The following is a 23,572-nucleotide window of genomic DNA, read 5'->3' on the forward strand; positions in this document are numbered from 1 at the left end:
GATGAAATCAGATCAGACCTATTGTCATGTTTAATCCCAGTGAGAGTCAAGTTAGGAATTGCTAATTTCTTTTCTTTTTTTTTATTTTACAGAAGATCAGTTTAGTATACATTAAGTAAAGATTTCAACAGTTTGCACCCCCATAGAAACACAAAGTGAAATGTATTGTTTGAGTACTCGTTATAGCATTAAATCTCAGTGTACAGCACATTAAGGACAGAGATCCTATATGAGGAGTAAGTGCACAGTGACTCCTGTTGTTGACTTTACAAATTGACACTCCTGTTTATGGCATCAGTAGTCTCCCTATGCTCCAGTCATGAGTTTCCAAAGCTATGGAAGCCTTTTGAGTTCTCCGACTCTTATCTTGTTTAGACAAGGTCATAGTCAAAGTGGAGGTTCTCTCCTCCCTTCAGAGAAAGGTACCTCCTTCTTTGAAGACCTGTTCTTTCCACTGGGATCTCACTCACAGAGATCTTTCATTTAGTTAGTTTTTTTTTTTTTTTTTTTGCCAGAGTGTCTTGGCTTTCCATGCCTGAAATATTCTCATGGGCTTTTCAGCCAGATTGGACTGCCTTTAGGGCTGATTCTGAGGCCAGAGTGCTGTTTAGGACATCTGCCATTCTATGTGTCTGCTGTGTATCTCGCTTCTCATGTTGGATCACTCTCCCCTTTATTTATTCTATTGGTTAGTATTAGCAGGTACTAGACTTGTTTATGTGATCCCTTTAACTCTTAGTCCTTTCATTATGATCAATTGTGACATGAAATTGATCACTTGGAACAGTGAGATGGCATTGGTACATGCCACCTTGATGGGATTGAATTGGAGTCCCCTGGTATGTTTCTAACTCTACCATTTGGGGCAAGTCAGCTTGAGCATATCCCAAATTATACATCTCTTCCCTCTCTTATTCCCACTCTTCTGTTTAACAGGGACCACATTTCAGTTAAATTTCAACACATAAGAATAACTGTGTATTAATTACAGAATTAAACCAGTCATATTAAGTAGAACAGACAAAAAATACTGAGAGGGATAATGTATTAAGTTGTTCATTAACAGTCAGGGCTATGCTGATCAAGTCACCATTTCTCATAGTGTCCATTTCACTTCAACAGGTTTCCTTTTTGGTGTTCAGTCAGTTGTCACCGATCAGGGAGAACATATGATATTTGTCCCTTTGGGACTGGCTTATTTCACTCAGCATGATGTGTTCCAGATTCCTCCATTTTGTTGCAAATGACTGGATTTCATTGTTTCTTACTGCGGTATAGTATTCTAAAGAGTACATATCCCATAATTTCTTTATCCAGTCTACCGTTGATGGGCATTTAGGTTGGTTCCACATCTTGGCTATTGTGAATTGAGCTGCAATAAACATTAGGGTGCAGACCGCTTTTTTGTTTGCCAATTTAATTTCCTTTGGGTAAATTCCCAGGAGTGGGATGGCTGGGTCGAACGGTAGGGTTATCTTCAGGTTTCTGAGGAATCTCCAGACTGACTTCCATAGTGGCTTGACCAGTTTGCATTCCCACCAACAGTGGGTTAGTGTCCCTTTTTCCCCACATCCTCGCCAGCATCTGTTGTTGGTAGATTTCTGTATGTGAGCTATTCTAACCGGGGTGAGGTGAAACCTCATTGTGGTTTTGATTTGCATTTCCCTGATTGCTAGTGATCTTGAACATTTTTTCCTGTGCCTGTTGGCCATTTGGATTTCCTCTTTTGAAAAATGTCTATTGAGGTCCTTGGCCCATCTCTTAAGTGGGTTGTTGGTTTTGTTGTTGTGGAGTTTCTTGGTCTCTTTGTAGATTCTGGTTATTAACCCTTTATCTGTTGCATAGTTTGCAAATATTTTTTTCCCATTCTGTCGGTTGTCTCTTCACTCTCCTGACTGTTTCTTTTGCAGTACAGAAACTTCTCAATTTGATGGAATCCCAATAGTTGATTTTGGCTTTGATTGCCTGTGCCTCCTGGGTCTTTTCCAGAAATTCTTTGCCTGTGCCAATATCTTGAAGGGTTTCTCCAAAGTTCTCTAATAACTTGATGGTGTCAGGTCATAGATTTAGGTCTTTAATCCATGTTGAGTGGATTTTTGTATAAGGTGTAAGGTAGGGGTCTTGCTTCATGCTTCTGCACGTGGAAATCCAGTTTTCCCAGCACCATTTATTGAATAGACTGTCCTTGCTCCAGGAATTGGTTTTAGATCCTCGATCAAATATAAGTTTGTTGTAGAAGTTTGGGTTGGTTTCTGGTGTTTCTATTCTGTTCCATTGGTCTATCCATCTGTTTCTGTACCAGTGAATAGCAGATACAGGACCTACCTTCCCCCCATCCCACTCTAACTTTCAAATAAATAATTTTAAAAAGGTAAATAAATACGTTTTCCAACCATGAATATGGGAGGCCGTTCTTCTGTTTTAGCTCCTTCATTTCTTTCATTAGTGCTGTGTCATTATCACTGGTGGAGTCTTTACTATTTATGGTTTAATTTATTCCATTTAAAATTTTTTGTAATTATTAATGGAATTGGTCTTGTAACTTCTTTCTCACAGTTCATCGTTTGTTTATACAAATGCTAATTAGCTTTGCACATTGAATTTGTACCCTGCAGCTACTGGATTTGTTTTCCAGTTCTAATATTCTCTTGCGGGAGTCTGCAGGTTTCTCCCAAGTAGAATCCTGTCATCTGCAAACAGGGACAGTTGGACTTCCACCTTTCCTATTTGTATGCATTTTACTTGTTTCTCTTGCCTAATTGCTTTCATGATAACTTGTACTGTATTAAGAGTGGTGGTTGTAGACATTCTTTTCAGATTCCAGATCTTTGAGGAAATCCCCTTAGCTGTGAGTTTGTCCAACATAGCCTGTACCGTGTTGGGACATACCCCTTCTATGATGAGTTTGTTCAAGGTTTCTTTTTTTTTTAAAGATTTATTTATTTATCTGAAAGTGAGAGTAAGAGAGAGGAGAAGCAGAAAGAGAGAGAGAGAGGGGTTGGTCTTCCATCCGACGGTTCACTCCTCAATTGGCCGCAATGCCCAGAGCTGTGCCAGTCCGAAGCCAGGAGCTTCTTCCAGGTCTCCCATGTGGGTGCAGGAACCCAAGGACTTGGACCATCTTCTACTACTTTCTCAGGCCATAGGAAAGCTGGATTGGAAGAGGAGCAGCCAGGTTTCGAACCAGTGCCCATATGGGATGCAGGCGCTTCAGGCCAGGGTGTTAACCCGCTGCGCCACAGCGCCGGCCCTATGTGCAAGGTTTCTAAATGAGGAGAGATTGTTGAATTGTATCAACTGATTTCTCTCTGTCGAGGTGATCATATGAGCTTTCTCCTTCCTTCTATTGAAGTGATTTGTGATAGGTTTCTTGGTGTGTACAGGTTGAATGTACCTGAATCCCTGTGATAAACCCCACTTGATTAGTATGAATGATTTCTTGTTGTTAAGTTTATTTTTGCGATAGTTGGTTGAGGATTTTGCAGCTGTGTCCACTGGGGACACTGACTTGTAATTTTATTTTTTGGTTGTGTCCTTGCCTGGTTTTGAAGTAGAGGTAATGCTGTCCTCCTAGAATGAATTGGGAAGGTTTCCCTCCCTTTGAATTTTTAGGGGCTACTTTGAGATTAACCAGTTTGGTTCTTACTGAGAGTTTGCTAAAATGAAGCCACAAAGCCATCTGGTCCTGGGCTTTTCCTTGCTGGGAGCTTTTTTCTTACTGCTTCCAATTCTCAGCTTATTGTTGGTCTCTCTTCATGCTGCAGGTGTGGTAATTCACACCTACAGAGTTTTATCTTTCTTTCTTTTTTTATTTTCTTTCTTTCTTTCTTTTTTTTTTTTTTTTACGGGCAGAGTTAGAGACAGAGAAAGGTCTTCCTTTTTCCGTTGGTTCACCCCCCAAGTGGCCGCTACGGCCAGCTCATTGTGGCCGGCATGCTGTGCCGATCCAAAGCCAGGAGCCAGGCGCTTCCTCCTGGTCTCCCATGCGGGTGCAAGGCCCAAGCACTTGGGCCATCCTCCACTGCCTTCCCGGGCCACAGCAGAGAGCTGGACTGGAAGAGGAGCAACGGGACAGAATCCGGTGCCCCAACCGGGACTAGAACCCAGTGTGCTGGCGCCACAGGTGGAGGATTAGCCTAGTGAGCCGTGGCGCTGGCCCTTATCTTTCTCTTAATGGTTCTCAAATTTGTTGGCATGTGGTTTTCACAATCTATAATGGGCAGTGATGTTTCTGTGTTATCATATGCATTGTCGCATTTTCATGTCTGCTATTGACTTGAGTCTTCTCTGTTTTTATTGTCTACCTAAAAATTTGTTCAAGTGTATTTTTTTAGAGATTTATTTTATTTATTTGAAAGAGTTACAGAGAGACAGAGGCAGAGAGAGGTCTTCTATCTGCTGGTTCACTCCCCAGTTGGCCATAATGGCTGAAGCAGCACTGATCCAAAGCAGGAGCCTCTTCCAGGTCTCCCACGTGGGTGCAGGGGCCCAAGGATTTGGGCCATCTTCCACTGCCTTCCCAGGCCATAGCAGAGAGCTGGGTTGGAAGTGGAGCGGCTAGGACTTGAACCTGCACCCTTACGAGATGCCTGCAATGCAGACTGGGGCTTTAACCTGCTGTGCCACAGCACCAGCCCCCACAACAGTATTTTTTCCTTTATACTATCTGAACTCTTAGTGTAGAGTTACCCTTAGGAATATAAAGTAAACTGAAAATAGATTTTTGTAAAAATTAATGGAAATGGGAGAGGGAGGAGGAAGAAGGGTTGGAACGTGGGTGGGAGCGAGGGAAGGATGGGGAATATCACTATGTTCCTAGATCTGTATATAGGAAATACATGAAACTTGTATACCTTAAATAAAATTTAGCCTCCGAAGCGGTCAGCTGCTTCAAAATGAAGCTGAATATCTCCTTCCCAGCCACTGGCTGCCAGAAACTCATCGAAGTGCACAGTGAACGTAAACTTCGTACTTTCTATGAGAAGTGTATGGCCACAGAAGTTGCTGCCGACGCCCTGGGTGAAGAATGGAAGGGTTATGTGGTCTGGATCAGTGGTGGGAATGACAAACAAGGTTTTCCCATGAAGCAAGGTGTCTTGACCCATGGGCGGTCCACCTTCTGCTGAGTAAGGGGCATTCCTGTTACTGACCAAGGAGAACTGGAGAAAGAAAGCTCAAATCAGTTCGGGGCTTCATTGTTGATGCCAATTTGAGTGTTCTCAACTTGGTCATTGTAAAAAAAAATAAAATAAAAAGAGAGAGAGAAAGATATTCCTGGATTGACTAATACAATGGTGCCTCGTTGCCTGGGTCCTAAAAGAGCCAGCAGAATTTGTAAACTTTTCAGTTTCTCTAAAGATGATGATGTATGCCTGTATGTTGTAAGAAAAGCCCTTAAACAAAGAAGCTAAGAAACCTAGGACCAAAGCACAAAAGATTCAGTGTCTTGTTACTCCACGTGTCCTGCAACACAGACGCCAGTGAATTGCTCTGAAGAAACAGTGTACTAAGAAGAACTAGGAGGAGGCTGGAGAATATGCTAAACTCTTGGCCAAGAGAATGGAGGAGGCCAAAGAAAAACGCCAGGAACAGATTGTCGGGAGATGTGGGCTGTCTTCTCTGAGAGCGTCTACTGCTAAGTCTGAGTTCAGTCAAAACTAAGGTTTAATAACAACAGATAAATAAGATTGTGTTTCAGATCTCAAAATAAAATTTAAAAATACAAATTTTGTTCACCTTTTCAAAAAACCTAATCCACTCATCTTTTTAAAAATTTATTTCATGTTTCAGTTCTGATATTATTTCTGTCTTCTAACTCTGGGATTTTCTTGCTTTTTGCGGTCCTTGAGGTGCATTGTTGTGTTTGTTGCATTTCCATTTCTTAGGCCATCCTCTGCTGCTTTCCCAGGTGCATCAACAGGGAGCTGGATCAAAAGTGCAGCAGCTGGGATTTGAACTGGCGCCCATATGGGATGCCGGTGCTGCAGACAGAGGCTTAACTTGCTACACCGTGGTACTGGCCCCTCAAATCAGTTTTTCAAAGTTCATTCTGATGTGCCCTGACCTCCACTGCTGCCTGGAGGTGCTCACAGCCTGAGCCCTGAGGGGCCGTGTGGTATCCTGGCCAGCCTCGAGCACCCTTGGTATGGCTTTGGCTCACAGCTAGTTAAATGCCCTTGAACTTGTCCCCCATGTACACAAAAATTATCTAGGGGCTGGTGTTTCTGATGTAGCAGGTAATGCTGCTGCCTGTGATGCCAGCATCCCATATGGCACCAGTTCAAGTCCTGGCTGCTCCACTTCCAGTCCAGCTCCCTGCTAATGCACCTGGGAAATTAGTGGAGGATGGCACAAGTGTTTGGGCCCCTGCACCAGTGTGAGATCTGGAAGAAGCTCCTGGCTCCTGGCTCTTGACTTTGGCTGGGGCCAGCTTCAGCCGTGAGGCCATTTGGGTAGTGAACCAGTGGACAGAAGATCTGCCTCTCTCCCCCTCTCTCCCTGTAACTCTGCCTTTCAAATAAATAAAGTAAATCTCTAAAAGATTATCAAAAATATGTTGATACTGACATCACATACAGCATCCTAAATATATAGCCCCTTAGTTGAGTCAATGCCACCTACAATAGCATACACAAATTCTGCTCCTGTGTGCCCTGGTCCAATACTGCTTTTCTTGTTATTGATAACATAGTCATGCCTTGTGTGCACAAACTTGCCTGTGTATAATTAATTTTATGTAATTCCCTCTTAAGTGTTATAGGAGTAAAAGGTGGATTCCTGGGGCAGCAATAAGTCACCTCCTGGTGTCCACATCCCACATAGGATTTCCTGGGTTTACATCTGGTCCAGTCCTGATTCCAGCTTCCTCCTGATGTGCACTGTGGGAGACAGCAAGTCTCACAAGGGCCCAAAACACAGCCCACAGTTCTTTGTGGGCTCCTGTGTTGGAGTGTGGGTGGGCGTGGATGATACAGGACTTTGCTTGTCATGGAATGGGAGCTGGAAACACAGCTGCTTAGAAGCTGACAACCAAGGCACAGAGATGAGTCTGAATCCCATTGTTTCAAGCATGTGGAGGCAAAACCCCCAAGTTACTTCTGGGAATCTGTGCCACCACTGGGAGAAGTACTAGGCTAAGAATGTCGGGGGTGTGTTTGGGAATTTGTAATTTGCCGGAGGATACAGACATGCAGGCAGTTTACAATAGACCCTTTCCGGGCCATATTCAGGAGTGGGAGATGATTTCCCACAGATGAGAGTGTGAGTTTTCTACATGAGTGCAGATTTGTGTTAGCCAATATAGTATATCTTCTCCTAGACAAGCCCTTGTTCACCCCTCATACACACTGCTCTGCACAAAGGTGCCTTGCCCAAGAACTCCTCTTCACTATTCCTCCCTGTGAGAAGTAAACACTTGGTTCATTTTCAAAGTAAGAATGGTAGATTCCGTGCACCTGAGTTTTTAGGGACCCAGGAAGGTTGTGGCCAAACAGCTGAAGCAAATGCCAGGAAGATTGTCACGCTGTTGTTACTCAGCCAATGAGGAACTGGGGGAGGGATCTGCTTGCTAGGAAATAAATAGCTTGCTGGAACCTGCTCCTGGTGTGCTGACACAAGGTGTTGCAAGATCAGAAATCGGGTCTCGCTCTTGTTGCACTCACTGAGTCGAGTCCATCACTTGAGCGGATGGGTGAGGCTGTTTCTCACACAGACCAAGCTTTAGGAATCATCTGTCAGCCAATGGAGAGCCACCCGTGGTGAGTGTGTGTGTTCCGCGAGAGGCAAACATGCGTGACCTTGCCTTCATTACTTGGCTGTGGTTTCCTGGGCTGTCCTGGGCTTCAAAGACCCCCAGGGATGAGAGAAGGCAGGGACCGCAGTTTCCTTGCTGTGGGAACTGAGGCGATGCCTGTGAAAGCACATTTTGCGCACATGCGAAGGTTGTTTGGAGATGGCTGTACATCTCTGCTAGCTGCTTCCTGAGTTCAGGAAACTTGGCCCTGGTTGCAGTGCTGGTCACGATGGGGTGAGGGTGAGGGTGAGGGACTGAGCTAGAGCTCGGGGCTCCACTTCAGGGGGCTGTGCTCAGTCTGAAGTTTTACTCTTTCTGCTGATGCTTTTTTTTTTTTAATTAAAGATTTATTATGTATTTGAGTTACACAGAGAAGGAAAGGCAGAGGCAGAGAGAGAGGGGCAGGCAGAGGCAGAGACAGATGTCAGTCTTCCATCCGCTGGTTCACTCCCCAGTTGGCCACAATGGCCAGAACTGTGCTGATCTGAAGCCAGGAGTCGGGAGCTTCTTCTGAGTCTCCCACGCAGGTATAGGGGCCCAAGGACTTGGGCCAGCTTCTACTGCTTTCCCAGGCCTTAGCAGAGAGCTGGATCAGAAGTGGAGCAGCCAGGTCTTGAACTGGCACCCATATGGGATGCTGGCACTGCAGGCAGCGGCTTTACCTGCTATGCCACAGTGCTGTTCATCCTTATGACATTGTTGTGTTTTTTTTTTTTTTGAAGATTTATTTATTTGAAAGTCAGAGTTTTATACACACACACACACACACACACACACAGGTCTTCCATCCGCAATTGGCTGCAACGGCTGGAGCTCTGCCAATCCTGAAGTGAGGAGCTTCCTCCAGGACCTGGGCCATCTTCCTCTGCTTTCCCAGGCCATAGCTGGATCAGAAGTGGAGCAGCCGGGTCTTGAACCAGTGCCCATAGGGACGCTGGCCCTTCAGGCCAGGGCATTAAGCTGCTGCAGCACAGCGCCAGCCCCTGTGTTGTCTTCTGATTCCTGGTGTTTCCAAACTCTCCATCTTCCTGTCCTCCAGTGAGCCCCTCCCCTAGCCTGCCTTTTTCATCCCTTCTCCCCTCCAGCCCTTCCTCCTCCTGTCTGCCTATGGGTACCAACTGTTATGGCTGCTAATGCTAAAGTCCTGCCTTACTCCTGGTGTTTTATTTCATGTTTGATCCTAGTATGAAAGGTGATTTTATGTAATGACTGGACGGGGCCACCAAGTGCCCACACATTTGGCCAGGCATAAATTTGATGTTTCTGTGTGGGTACTTCTGGCTAGGTTTAACATCTATAGACTTTGTCAAGGAAATTGCCCTTCCTGGTGAGGTTTGAGTAGAGCAGAAGGGCTACTCAGTCCGTGAGCAGGAGCGGACCCTCCTACCTTAATGCCTTAGATAATTGACCAATACTCTGATAGTGTCCTAGAATTGAATGAATGGCTCTCCTGGGTCTCCAGATGGGGACGTGGGCATCTTGGTCCCTGGGATCCTCCCTCAATGGCTCAGGAGTGTCAGCAGCTGTATAATGCATCTTTCTTTGCCAATACAGGCAAATGCCAGATACATAGAGGGATGAATGGATGGTTACATAGATTCAACAGATGCATATACATGGAGATTTCTGCATTCTGTTGTGTCTACTTACATTGGTATTTCTGGTTAATTTCCACAGAAATCTTGAGGATCTGAATTATGCTAAGGTGTCAGGCAGTGTGGTTTTGTAAAGATGAAAGAAACAGAAGTGTACCCTGAACGCACAAGCTTGGTGGGTAGATAAAGCAAACTCACCTAAGAAGACAAAGGACAAATCAAAGTAGAGCACAGGGAGATGCTTTGTCTCACAGAACAGGAGCACAGTTGAAATTTGTGCCTGTGTAATCTGCAATGAGGCCAATTGTGGTCAGAATAAAATTAACTCACCTGTTTTGGGGATCGGTAGGAGCAATAAGACATCTTGGTTTTTCCTTAGATGAGCTGATTCCTCCACGTTGGATGTCCATCAGCCACACCTGGGAAGACCCCTGAGCTGTGATGACCCGAAGATCTCAACACGTTTCAGCTTTGCCTGAGCCTGTGGGTCTGGCCAGGCATTAGATTCCCTCCTTGCAAAATGCCCTGCACAGTGCTGAAATAGTTTGTCCAAGCTCTCTGTCTGATGGCTGAACTGCTAGTGGTGATGTACTAGTGTGTTCTCATCCCAGATTAGATCCATGGTCACAGCTTCAGTGAGATACTCTTGGAATCGAGGAGCTAAATTTTTCATGCTCCCCTGGGACCTGTCTAACCAAATCTAGTTGCAAATGATACAGTAGCTTCTCTGGGGAAGGAAGATTGTTTCTTTGGTTTCTAGGAATAATCTACTGTTACACCTAGAAGAAGAGTATTCCTGGGTGGAATCCAAAACTCCCCAGCCAGCTATTTGAGTGGCACACAGGGAGGTGCACATGTACCATAGTGATTCCTTTTTTTATTATTTATTTTATTTATTTGAAATAGGTAAAGACAGAGAGGTCTTCATCCGCTGTCTCACCCCCCGAGCCCCCAGATGGCCACAATGGCCAGAGCTGTGCCAATCTGAAGCCAGAAACCAGGAGCTTCCTTTGGGTCTCCCATGTGGGTAAAAGGGCCAAGGACCTGGGCCATCTTCTATTGCCTTCCTGGGCCATAGCAGAGAGCTGGATCAGAAGAGGAGCAGCTGGGACTTGAACTAGTGCCCATATGGGATGCTGAAACCTCAGGCCAGGTTTTTTTTTTTTTTTTTTTTTGAGTTAGAAAGGTCTTGCTTCCATTGGTTCACCCCCCAAATGGCTGCTATAGCTGGAACTATGCTGATCTGAAGCCAGGAGCCAGGTGCTTCCTCCTGGTCTCCCATGCAGGTGCAGGGGCCCAAGCACTTGGGCCATCTTCCACTGCCTTCCTGGGCCACAGCAGAGAGCTGGATTGGAAGAGGAGCAACCGGGACTAGAACCGGTGCCCATATGGGATGCCAATGCTGCAGGCGGAGGATTAACCAAGTGAGCAATGGCGCTGGCCCCAGGCCAAGGCTTTAAACCCACTGTGACACAGCGCCGGCCTCACCATAGTGATTCTTTAATATGTGGAAATGACTTTTTTTCTTAGGGATGTACTGTTTAAAAGTCTTCCTGTAATCCTTTCTGGTATATAGGAGAGTCAACAGTAGCCTTTGGGCATTGTTGTAAAATGGACCTCATGGTGTTTAATTTTTCACATTATGCTTGGGATTATCTCAAAGACCACTGGCACTGAAGTCAGTGTTCATGTAGCCAATGGATGAATATAATCCAATTTAGCATGTTTTAGCTGTCTCCACATTAGTTATTCTGCATCTGGCATCTGTTAAATACTAATCAATCAATGCTATTGATGTAAAGATCTTCAAACCACTGGTGTTTACTGAACACTTTACCCCAGGTTCTCTACCCCTTGTTGCTAAAGAGAGCCCCTCTCTGCTTTCCCCTTGTTCCCCAGGAGGGCCCTGGTCCTATTCTGATCTGGTTGGGGCCTCTCCCTCTCATGTCTTCATGGCACCATGCTGGGAGGCACTTCCTGAATGAAGCATCTGGTGCAGTATTTACCCTCTTAGTCCTGTGTCTTCATGATCTGCCCTCAAGGCCTCAACCTCACCACATTTGGCAGGCTAGCTTTGTGGTAAAGTGTCTGGAATTAGGTTTGTGAAGGGGAGTAGGGAGAGGAGCATAGGTTCTTAGTTGTATGTCCCAGAATCCAAGCAAGATTTGGTAATGGCAGTATCCTTAGATATCTTTAAATGGAGCCTGTTTTAGAAAGAAAAAGCCTATCATGGTTTGAGGGTTCTTGTTTCCCACTTAAGTGCAGTGTAAGACCTTTTGTTCTCAGGTTGTAGAATTGCCAGGCTCTTACAGAGTCTTGAAAATCAAGGTTTCTTTAGCTGTGTCTCACTGATCCCCTTGCCTCAGCCAAAAGCTTCCAAGAAAGGACAGATACCTTCAACACCATCCTCTTGTGACCATCCTCTCACCTAGGCGTGGAGAGAAGACTAATGGTGAACCTTGTTTTCACAGTGGCATTAACTTTACTGTTTCCTCTCTACTCTGAGGAATGCTTTCAGTACAACTCCATTTCCCAAAGTTATCATGGTCTTCATTATTTGAAAGGCACAGTTACAGAGAGGCAGAGGAAGAGAGAGAGGTCTTCCCACCGCTGGTTCACCCCTCAAATGAATGCAATGGCTAGAGCTGGGCCAATCCAAAGCCAGGAGCTTCTTCTGGATTTCCCATGCGGGTGCAGGGTCCCAAGTACTTGGGCCATCTTCTACTGCTTTCCACAGCAGAGATCTGGATCCGAAGGGGAACATCCGGGACTTGAACCAGTGCCTGAGTGAAATGCCAGCACTACATGTAGGAGGTGACTTTAACTGCTGTGCCATAGCACCAGCTCCATAATATTTACAGAAATACTAATATACATTGTCATTTTCTTATTTATTTTGGAATCATACTTTTTGTCTTTTAAAATTTAAACTCCTATCTATAAGGGAGCAAATGTAGTATTTATCGTTCTATGTCTAGCTTATTCACTCAACATGACATTCTCCAGTTGCATCCATTCTGATGCAGATGTTAGAATTTCATTTTTATGTTACTGAATAATCGCATTGTATATGCAGAGTGCATTTTCTTTATTCTGATGTTGACAGTTGATTTCAGATTTTGCTATTGTGAACAGTGCTGCTATAAACATGGTTGTGCTGGTATGTTTTTAATACAACATGATCAGAAGAGGGATTGCTGGCTCATATGGAAATTCTATTTCTACTTTTTAAAAGATGTTTCCATGCTATTTTGCACAGTGGCTGCACTTACTTCCACTCCCACCAACAGTGTGTAAATGTTTGCTTTGAGCAACATCCTCCCCAGCATTTGTTACTCTGGGTCTTTTGTGTTTCAGTCATTCTGATGGGGTGATGGGATATCTGATTGTGTTTTGGATTTGCATTTACCTGACATTGAGTGATGTTGAATATTTTTTCATGTATGTGTTGGCCATTTGTTTTCTGTCACTCTCTATTGATGTCTTTTGTCCATTTCTTCACTGGCAGGCTAATTTTTGTTGAGTTTTTTAAGTTGATATATTCTGGATATTTATCTTTTGTCAGCTAGGCAGCACCCAAACATTTTCCCCACTCTGTTGGCTGTCTCTGCACTCTATGTATCATTTCTTTTGCTGTGAAAACCTTCTGAGTTTGATATAATTCCATGTGCTTAGTGTTGCTTCTATTGCCTGTGCTTTGGGTGTCTATCCAAGAGATTATCACCTACACCGTGTCTTGGAGTGTTTCCCTACATTTTCTTCAAGTAACTTCATAGTCTCAGGTGTAAAATTTGGTCTTTGCTGCATCTTCACTCCATTTTTGTATATGATCAGAGGTTTGTGTCTCATTTCATTCTGTTACATCCAGGTTTGCCATCACCATGTATGATAAGAGCACTTTTGGCTGCATGAATGTGGATTAATTTCTGGGATCTCTATTCTGCATCAGTTTTTATGCCAATATCATGTCTTTTAGTTACTCCAACTTTGTAGTATGCCTTGAAATCAGATACTGTGATACATCCAGATGGATTTTTTTTTTCTTGCTAAGCATCAGTTTGGTTATCCTGGTTATTTTGTGATTCCATATAGATTTTAGGGTTTTTTTTCTAATTCTGAAAACAATGGTATTTTTTTTTAAGATACATATTATTTATTTGAAAGAGTTACAGAGAAGTAGAGACAGAGAGGTCTTCCATCTGCTGCTTCACTCCCCAGATGGCCACAACAGCTGGAGCTGTGCCAGTCCGAAGCCAGGAGCTGCTTCTGGGTCTCCCACAGGGGTGCAGGGGCCCAAGTACTTGAGTCATCTTCTACTGCTTTCTCGGGCCATAGCAGAGATGGATTGGAAGAGGAGCAGCCGGGACTAGAACTGGTGGCCATATGGGATGCTGGCACTTCAGGCCAGGGCTTTAACCCGCTGCACCAGAGCACTGTCCCCAGTATTGGTATTTTGATGGGGGTTGTATTGAATCTGTAGATTAGTTTTGACAGTGTAGACATTTTAATGATCCAAGTAGAAGTAGAAAGACTACTGTTTCTTAAGTGTATGTACAAACTCTATAACAATAATCAGATCTCCAGTTGTTGTATATGGGTGAAACCATTAATTTTTTGTATTCTATGTATTAACTGTCACAGATCGGAGAAAACATACAAATTTGCCTTTTGGTGACTGGCTTATTTCACTAGTAATGGTTGCCAGTTGTATCCATTTTGTTGCATAAAACAAGGTTTCATTCTTTTTTATGGCTGAGCAGCATTCTATTACATATATTATGTATAACATCTCATGTATACATATACATACATACATATATCTCACATTTTATTTTCTTTGTGCAATCATCAAATGATGGGAATCTGGATTGCTTCCATATGTTAGCTATTGTGAGTTGAGCTGCTACAACCGCAGGGGTACAGAAATTTTTTATGTGCAAATTTCTTATCCTTTGTGTAACTTCCCATTAATGGAATTACTGGGCATTGTGGTTGTTCGGTTTTAAAAGTTGTGAGGAAGGTATGAACCCAGATTGCTCTTTTAGATAGGGATCTCACGTTCCTATACATTTCTCCCACTGAATAAAAGCTTAAAAATTAAAAAAAAAATTGTGAGGAATCACTGTACTGTATTTCATAATGGTTGAGATAGATAACATTCCATCCACCAGTGTGTTGGGATATGTTTTTCTCCACATCCTCGCCAGCATTTGTTATGTTTTGGTTGTGGGATGATGGCCACTTTGCCTGAGATGAGGTGAAACCACACAGTGGCTTTTATTTCCGTTTTCCTGATAGTTGGTGAGCCTAAGCATCCTTCCTGTATCTATTGGCTGTTTGTGCTTCATCCTTCAAAAAATGCCTGCTAATCCCTTAGCCTGTTTCTTAACTGGAATGCTTTGTTTTTTGTTGAGTTCCTGAGCTCATTACATATTCTAGAATTCATCCTCTATCACAGGTATAGTGATATTTTCTCTGATTGTGCCGGTTGCTTCTTCACTTTGTTGAGTGAGTCATTGCTATGCTTCATAAAGCTCCTTAGTTTGATGTAACCCCATTTGTCTATATTTGATTTTTATTTCCAGTGCTTCTGGAGTCTTATCTAAGAAGTCCTGTATGCCAATGCCTTGCCATATATCTCCTATGTTTTCTGCTAGTGATTTGCTGGTTCCAGGTGTTAGGTTTAGATCATGGATCCATTGTGGTTGGTTTTGTATAGGATGTAAGGTATGGGTCTTGCTTCACACTTCCACATGCAGAGATCCAATTTTACCAACATCAGTTGTTAAAGAGCCTGTCCTTTTCCAGGGAGTGATTTTATCTCATTTGCCAAAGATTAGTTGGCTGTGGATGCGTGGATTAATTTGTGGGGTTCTGATGTGTTATATTCATCCACATGCCTATTGTTATGGCAGTAATGGGGTGTTTTGCTTGTAACCGCTCTGTAATATGTCTTGAAATCTGGTATTGTAATGCCTTAAGCTTTATTTTTACTTTTTAAGAATGCTTAGATTGCTTTAGCTGTTTTGGGGTCTCATGTTTCCATAATAACTTTGCTATATCCCATAGGGTTTCATATGTTGTGTTTTGATTCTCGTAAATTTCAAGGAAGTTTTTCACTTCATTATTCATTTCTTCAGTGACCCATTGATATTTCAGAAGCATGTGTAATTTTCATGTATTTACAAATGCCATGTTCATGTTGCTGACTTCTACTTTTATTCCTTTGTGGTCTGAGAACATACATGGTATGATTTCATTTATTTGAGAGGCAGAGTTATAGACAGGGAGAGGGCAAAACAGAAAAGTCTTCCATCCACTGGTTCACTCCCCAAATGGCACAATAGCTGGAGCTGGGCTGATCCAAAGCCAGGAGCCAGGAGAGTCTTTTGAGTCTCCCACATGGGTGCAGGGGCCCAAGGACTTGGGCCATCCTCCACTGCTTTCCCAGGCCACAGCAGAGAGCTGTATCAGAAGAGGAGTGGCTAGGACTCAAACCGGTGCCCATATGGGATGTCTGCACCACAGGCAGAGACTTAGCAACTGTGCCACAGTGACCCCCCTATGGTATGATTTCAGTCTTCTAGAATTTACTGAGACTTGATTTCCATCCTAGAAAACGTTCTTCACTGATGACAAGAATGAGTATTCAGCAGCTGTTGAGTGAAATGTCCTCCAAATGTCTGTTCAGTCCATTTGCTCAACACTGTGTTTCACTGGATCTTAGCCAAAGACCAAGAAGATATCAGTACCATGCTGTAACTCCAATCTATCTTTTTTAAAAAAAGATTTATTATTTGAAAGACAGAGTTATAGAGGTGTGTGTGTGTGGGGGGGTCTTCCATCCACTGGTTCACTCCCCAGATGGCCACAATGGCTGGAGCTGGATAGATCTGAAGCCAGGATGCCAGTAGCTTCTTCTGGATCTCCCACGTGGGTGCAGGGGCCCAAGGACTTGGGCCATCTTCTACTGCTTTCCCAGGCCATAGCAGGGAGCTGGATTGGAAGTGGAGCAACCAGGGCTCGAACTGGTGCCCTTATGGGATGCTGGCACTTCAGGAAGCAGCTTTCCCACTGTTCCACAGCACCAGTCCCTGATGTGTCTTTATTGATTTTTTCACTGGGTGATTTGTTACTTTTCTCTTAGAATCTTTAGACTTCTCTCCTTGTCCCTGTATTTTGAGAATGTGACTGTAATGTGCCTTGGATAAAATCGTCTCTGGGTTGGGGTCCTTTGAACTTCTTGTATCTGGATGTTTGTCTCTTTTAAGAAACATGGCACTTTTTTGTTCTTTTCATATCCTAGGTAGCTGAAGTCGGAAGTCAGCATGGCTATACACTATCTGGCCATCTTGGATATCCTCCTATGTGGGGATAATTAAAATATCTATCACTTTATCGTTTCTTGGTGGTGATGTAGCCAGGCAGAAAACCCATGGGATCTTGCCCAGTGCCTTTGCCAATGGAAACACACCTGCTCGGATCCATGCTGCTTGGTTCTAATCAGAAGCAGGGCAGCTGGAGCAGCAGTTCTTCCCATAAAATCCTAGATGAATTCTGATTTTATTTTGCCAAAAAAGGAAGAATAGATTAAAAAAAGAGAAATAAAAGACCATGAAGAAGACTGCAAGGAGACTGAATGAGAGGCAGCAGCTGGAGCGTGCATCCCTCACTCCGCGTCTCAGACTCACCTGAGCACCTCATGTGGTAGGGAAGGGCTGGGCCTGCTGCACCCTCCCTGTCCACCTCTGCCCATGGAGAAGTCCTGCTTCCGTTCTTCCACCCTCGTCACTGATGCTTCATTTCTAGCATTCTTCAGCCATACTCAGTGTGGCTAACTCCCGTTGGCTTAGCTAGGCCCCCGTGGGAATGCGTTTGGTTGTTCTTATTTGGGGTTACTATGGATACGGCTGCTAGGAATATTCCTGTGCATGTGGTCTGTGCACCTGCCCTCAGGAGTCAGTCACGCATTGGTCACATGGTGACCCTGCTCAGAGACCAGTAACGTTGTGCCAAGCAGCAGTTCCTGCTGTCCTTCTGATCCCCTTCACTCTGATGGCTTCCATTCCCACTCACTGCACAGGACCCCTTCCCTCCCATTTCCCCTCCCCTCACTCTGCTCCCTGGCTCCAAATCCATGAGCCCTTCCTCATGGCCTCTTGGACCCAGTGAGTGACCTGGGTCAATGTCTAATACTGGCCCCTCCTAACTCTGCACCTGTGTGGGCCCTGTCGGGGAGGATGTTCATGATCAGTGTCAGGCCCCTGGAGCATCTCCTGCTGTGCTGGTGGAAGGTGGGTGGTCTTGTCACCTGTGTCACACCCAGGGCCTGATGCTCAGGCCTCTGCAGAGCCAGGCCCCTCCTTGTGCTGTATGGGGCAGCCTGGGCTGAGCTGCCCTTTGTGAGCCAGTCCCCCTCAGGAGGGATGAGCAGGGGTTGCTTTGTTCTCCAGCACAGTGAGTTACAGAGCTTTACCCTAAATCAAGAACAGAGGCCTCAGCGTGCCCTGATGTGCACGGAGCTCTTACCGTCCAATGCATGTTTGAACAGGGTGGTTGTGAGTACCCTGATTGGAGGAAGCCATTCAGAAATGCTCATGGATTCAGAGTGAGAGGGTCTGTCACTCAGGCAGTGATAGGTCAGGGAGTCGATCTCGTGCGTTCTGTGCAGTGAGGCTTCCCAAAGGGTGACTGTTCCACTGCTGCTTTTCCCATCCATTTGAACAATGCCAAACTCACCTGCCTACTCAACCTTGGGAGGGAGGGTGGGGTGTGTTTGTGTATTCAAAATTTGTTTGGGTAGCAGAGGGACAGACACAGAGGGCATCCATCCCTTCATCCTGTCCTCAGATGTCTGTGTGGACACCGTTTTCTCTGTTCATGTGTAGGAGGGCCCAGTGATAGCCCCCAGTATGAGTTGAACTGCTGACATAGTGCCATGCTGTGACTTGGACACCCTCTTCAAGGCTGTGGCCTCAATTCTTAGAATGGTGAGTGTGGGAATATCTGAGACCGTGTTTAATTTTGGAAAACGGCCAGACTGTTCACCAGAGTAGTGAGCTCTCATGCATCCACCAGCAATGAGTGAGAAATCCTGTTCTACATCCTTCACAGCAGTTGTGATGTTTAAAAAAGAAAGAGTTCATCCATCTTAAGAGATGTGTATTGTAAAACAGTGACCATTTTGACACCATCAGGAGTTTCCTCCTCAGGCCTGGGCAGGGAGGCATTCATCGCTCCTGTCTGCGGGGGCTCGGAAACGATGAGGCGAAGGCAAGGAAAAGGTGAGGGAACGGGCAGAAGGCAGGAGACAGAGCCGCTCCGCCCTGCTGTGCTCTCCCCTCCCCACGTGACAGCGCAGGGGTCACAGCACGCTGCTGTGTGTGGCCTAGGTCTGTCTGCTGGAATTCCATGCACAGAGGAATGGGAATGAGAAGCATGGAGCCGCCTTCTTGGGGGTCCCAGAAAGTGAGGGTGACCCCGAGGCAGGGCAGGATCCATAGTGCCGGCTCTCAGTGGCATTGTAGAGGCTTGTGCTTCTTATGGCGTTAAATATGGGAAAATTCATTGTCATAACTCTACACACCATTCAAAGTGTGAACATAGATCTGTGCAAAGAAGACTGTGGGCAGAATAGTCTACTTGAGCCAGAGGCTCACGCATGGTGTGCAAAGCCAACAGGAACTTGAGCACCAGCCCTGTGCAGTGCTGTCCGTGTGCATCTCTGATCTTAAGCTGGGAAAGAACCTGCCTGCCAGGGCCCAGCCATCTCTGCCCCATTTTCTGGGTGGCTCCTTGGAGGTCCCTGGGGACTCCAACAATGGCTGCGGGATTTTGTGATCATCTGAGGTGGTTTTATTTTATTTTTTTAAGAATTATTTATTTTTATTTGAAAGTCAGTTACACAGAGAGAGGAGAAGCAGAGAGCAAGAGGTCTTCCAACCAAAGGTTCACTCCACAACTAGCTGCAATGGCTGGAGATGGACGTGGTGTCTAAAGCAGGCTTTGTGCTCTCCCTACCTCTCGGCTGCCAACCCTGTGGCTTGGTCTCGCAGCTCCCATTTGGGATTGTCGAGAGGTGAACTTCATCTCGTCCATCCACCAAGCGCATGGTTCTTATGAAGGCATAGCTGGAGGCAGCCAGAGCAGGGACGGTGGCTGTTACTAAAGAGGAACAGGGCGCATCAACACTGATCCAGAGTACATTCATCCAGCCAGGGCAGATGAGGAAAAGAACTCGGGGAATTGTGGAAAGTAGCCCCAGGGCCTCTGAAATGCCGTTCTCAAGCTCCCAGCTTGGAGAGCAGACTCTTAAATGGCAAAGCACAGCGGGGTTCACCTCATGCTTGGTTTGCTGGAGGTTCCTGGAGGTGGTTAGGATTAAGAGACCTGAGGCAAGCCCCAGGCAGTGACGATGGGAAACTATCTTCAGTTCTTAAGGTTAAAAACTGATGGGCAGGCAATTCTCTCCAGTGTGATAGAGAAGGTGGCACTGCGAGAGCATATGGAGGGATGTTTGGGGCTTGGGGGGAGGTTCTTTCTCACCTCCAGGGATTCAGATCTGTGTAATGGATGCTCACTGCCATGGACTGCTGCAGATTCAGCTGCTGCCTCCCTGTGGGTTGCAGACCTGTGGTGGTACCCTTACTGTTAGCACAGTCAGGGTGAGCCTTTGGCACAGCAGTTAAGCCACTGCTCGGGACGCATGTATCCCTTGGCAGAGTCCTGGGCTCCAGTCCTGGCTGTGTTCTGGTTGCTCATTTGCTGCTAACACGCATCCTGCTAGGCAGTAGTTGAGGGCGCACATAAGAGTCCCTGCCACCCATATGATGTTCCAAGCTCCTGGCTACAGCCTGGCCTCACCCTGGCTGCTTTTGGGATTTTGGGTATGAGCCAGCAGAAGAAAGCTCTCTCTCTCCATCCCTCAAACCTCCCTCATTTGCCTTTTCAATAATTTTGTCTTTCAGGGTAATGCAGTGGAGCCGGGTGCTGATTGTAGTCACAGAAGATGGTTATGTGTGGGTGCTGAGCTGCATATCAAAGAACCCCATCACTTCACTTACGCTTTGAAGCAAGTTAGTAGCTCTTATTTCTTAACATGTAGTGTTGTCAAGGTAGCTGGAGGGTTTCATCTCCAAGCCTATCAGATGCAGAAGCTCTTCAATGAAACCTACTCACTTTTTAGTCAGAGGATAAGCCTGGGAGCCACCTGCAGCTCCACCCACCTGCATGGCCCAGTCAGGTCGGTGACTCTGCAGAGGCCCCTGGAGTGGCCATTTTGATCATTGCCATCTGCAGGATACACACAACATGCTCCTTTCTTGGGCACACTGTCTGGGCAGGTTCTTGTGAAGTGACACAAAGAACCTTTCCCCCCAACACAGGATCTCAGGTGGAAGCCAGCAAAGGTGTTTGCTGCTGTGCACTCAATACAGACCTGGAAAGATACTTTGTCCCAGTCAACGACATTTACTTTTAGTTGCCTTGGTGCCAGAGAGATTTCGGCTGGCTGATAACTCATACTCATCACTTCAGAAACTGCAAAAGCTTCAAGTGGCTTTGCTGCACTAATCAGTTTTCTCCTAGCAATGTAAGTGATTATATTTTTTTCCATAGAAACCAGAGACACAAGAAGGCTGGGGACGAGAGGTACCTTACATGACACATTCACTATGGCTGCATGGCGCATTCCGTGCACACCATCTCCATCACTCTCCACAAGAAACGCAGGCCAAAGGCAGAAGGATGAGATACTTTGGCCTTGGCCACAAAGCTTGTAAAAAAGTGGCAGAGTAGGTACAATGAATCCCAGGTCTCTCAAAGCCTAGGATAACCCCGTTCCTTCTTGCTAATCTCCAGAAAGCTGGAACTGGACTGAAAAGGATTCCCCAAAACAGCCCCATGAAAGGAAACCTGGCCAGTGGCCACCGTGTAGGAGCTTTCAACCAGGTGCCTTGGGGTCTCCCACTATTCCTAGTGCCATCTAGGTGCCCTGAGACCTGAAATGCCCAGCTCTGCCGTTGGTGGTCAGGGGGACCTCACCTCCTTCCTAGCTCCAGCGCTGCCTATGGTGTCCACACAGTGGGCGGCTTTCAGGGTCAACAGGCAGATCTCCTGGATGGCAGTGTGGCTTTCAACAATCCGGTGAGCCACCACTTCCTGCCGGGGAGCAGAAGGTGGCACGAGAGGGAGGAGGTGAGCTGGTTTTGGAGGTCTGCAGGAAACAACACAGCCTCGAGGTCAGGTACAAACACTGTCGAGGTCAGGTCTTGCTCTATGCATTTTTAAATGGAGGAGCAAGTTTGCTTGATATGCACTAGCCCAGCCACGTACCTCTGGAATGCTCCAGAGGTGGAAGATTTCAGAAAGAAATTCTATTTTGCAAAATGCATTCTTTTGGGTATTTTAATGTTTAAAGTCAAGATGGTGGAATGAGTCACCTTCTGATTGCCAAACTACTCTTCTCCAGCCCTACTGAATGTGGATCACAAGCTCTCACTGAAACATGGTTAAAGGGGTGGAGGTGGAACTGCTTGTAGACAAACTAGATCATTCTCAGAAGTCCAGGGTTGGCACTGCCCAGCAGCCTCTGGTTGCTGTTCTCAACTTTTTCTTGGGATTTTATAGACATATATGTTGGTGTAACCACACTCAGGAGAACAGTTCCATCTCCACACAAAACTTACCGGTACTGCTCTCTTGTAGGCACACGCTCCCCCAGCCCCTACACCCTTGTCAACCACTGGCAGGTTGTCCATTATGATACTTTTGACTTTTTCTAGAATGTCCTAGAAATGGGATCATACAGCATCTACTCTTTGGAGACTGGCTTCTTTCACTCAGCATAGGGCCTTGAGTTTTATCCAAATTTTGCTGGGAATTGACTGTAGATTCCTTTTACTGCCGACTCTAGTCCCTCATAGGGCTGCACCCCAGTATCCAAGCAGCTGTCAAACAGCTTTCCAAGGTGGCTTATTTACCATCTGATTATTTTCTTTGGTGCTGTGTCTTTTCATGCTTTTTGCTGATTTTCCTGCTCTTTGTTAATGCCCCTAGGAAGGCAGCAGGAGACCCAAATGGAGTTCCAGGCTCCTAGGTTCAGCATGGCCCAGACCCAGCTATTGTGGCCATTTGGGAATTGAACCAGCAAATGAAGATCTCTGTCTCTCCCTCTCTGTAACTCTGCCTTTCAAATAAGTATGTATATAAATAAATAACATTTTCAAATAAAGATTGTTATTTCTCCAACTTCCTTCCTTCTAGCCTTAGAGGGGACAAAGGGAAGAATTAATAAAATGGCTGACTGGACAACTGAAAGTGCCCAATCTGAACTCAGAGGAAACGAAATGAGCGATGTGTCCAACCCTGTTCCCCAACAGGAGCTGTATGTAGGTCTCTCCAGTCACCTTTCTTACCACATCCTCAGTGCCCTTCAACACCTGAACCCTTGCCCTGGCCCTAGACTACAGGGTACAGGGGTGCCCACAATGTAGTCCCAGGTGTGGTGTCAAAGCAGGATGTAGCTTTTCTTAATACTATTGCAAGTCAGTTATATAAAAGAACATATATGTTGATTGAGCTTATAACATTTGGCTAAAATAATAGCACTAACTATTGCTAACATTGAGTACAGAATAATACACAAGGAAGCAAATACAGCCTCTAACGAGGCAGAAAGGCCCTGCAGACTTTTCTAAGATGGTCACAGATGCACTTTCACACGGGTGATAATGTACAGAAATAAACAATTCTGTCACCAGAGATTTGACCTACACTGACATTTCAACAGTAAATGCTAAGAAATAATTACTTTTCTTGTTTTCTTAAAAATTAGAAGTAGGGGGACAGCGCTATGGTGTAGTGAGCTAAGCCTCTGTCTGCAGCGCCAGCATCCTTTATGGCACCAGTTTGTATCCTGGCTGCAACTCTTCTGATCCAGCTCTCTGCTGTGGCCTGGGAAAGCAGTAGAAGATGGCCCAGGTGCCTAGGCCCCTGTACCCACGTAGGAGACTGGGAGGAAGCTCCTGGCTTTGGATCAGCTCTGACCATTGCAGCCATTTGGGGAATGAAACAGCAGATGGAAGCCCTTTCTCTCAGTCTCTCCCTCTCTCTGCCTGTAACTCTGCCTCTCAAATAAAAAGCTTTATTAACATTAGAAGAAATTTTTGGGGGGATAATTAAGTAA

The 23,572-nt window shown here is 45.4% G+C and overlaps 1 long non-coding RNA gene across 1 annotated transcript in view; it reads left to right on the forward strand.

Annotated features, from left to right (window-relative positions):
* The window catches only part of LOC103345651 (uncharacterized), a 35,237-nt gene extending 12,637 nt beyond the window's left edge, over nucleotides 1-22,600 (forward strand). Inside the window, exons 4-6 of the long non-coding RNA XR_011381196.1 lie at nucleotides 20,355-20,462; nucleotides 20,772-20,977; nucleotides 22,444-22,600. This is a non-coding gene — a long non-coding RNA (uncharacterized lncRNA). The remainder of the gene's footprint in view (nucleotides 1-20,354; nucleotides 20,463-20,771; nucleotides 20,978-22,443) is intronic.
* The last annotated feature ends 972 nt before the right edge of the window (nucleotides 22,601-23,572 follow it).

Source organism: Oryctolagus cuniculus, chromosome 12, assembly GCF_964237555.1.
Source record: "Oryctolagus cuniculus chromosome 12, mOryCun1.1, whole genome shotgun sequence".
Lineage (NCBI taxonomy): Eukaryota > Metazoa > Chordata > Mammalia > Lagomorpha > Leporidae > Oryctolagus > Oryctolagus cuniculus.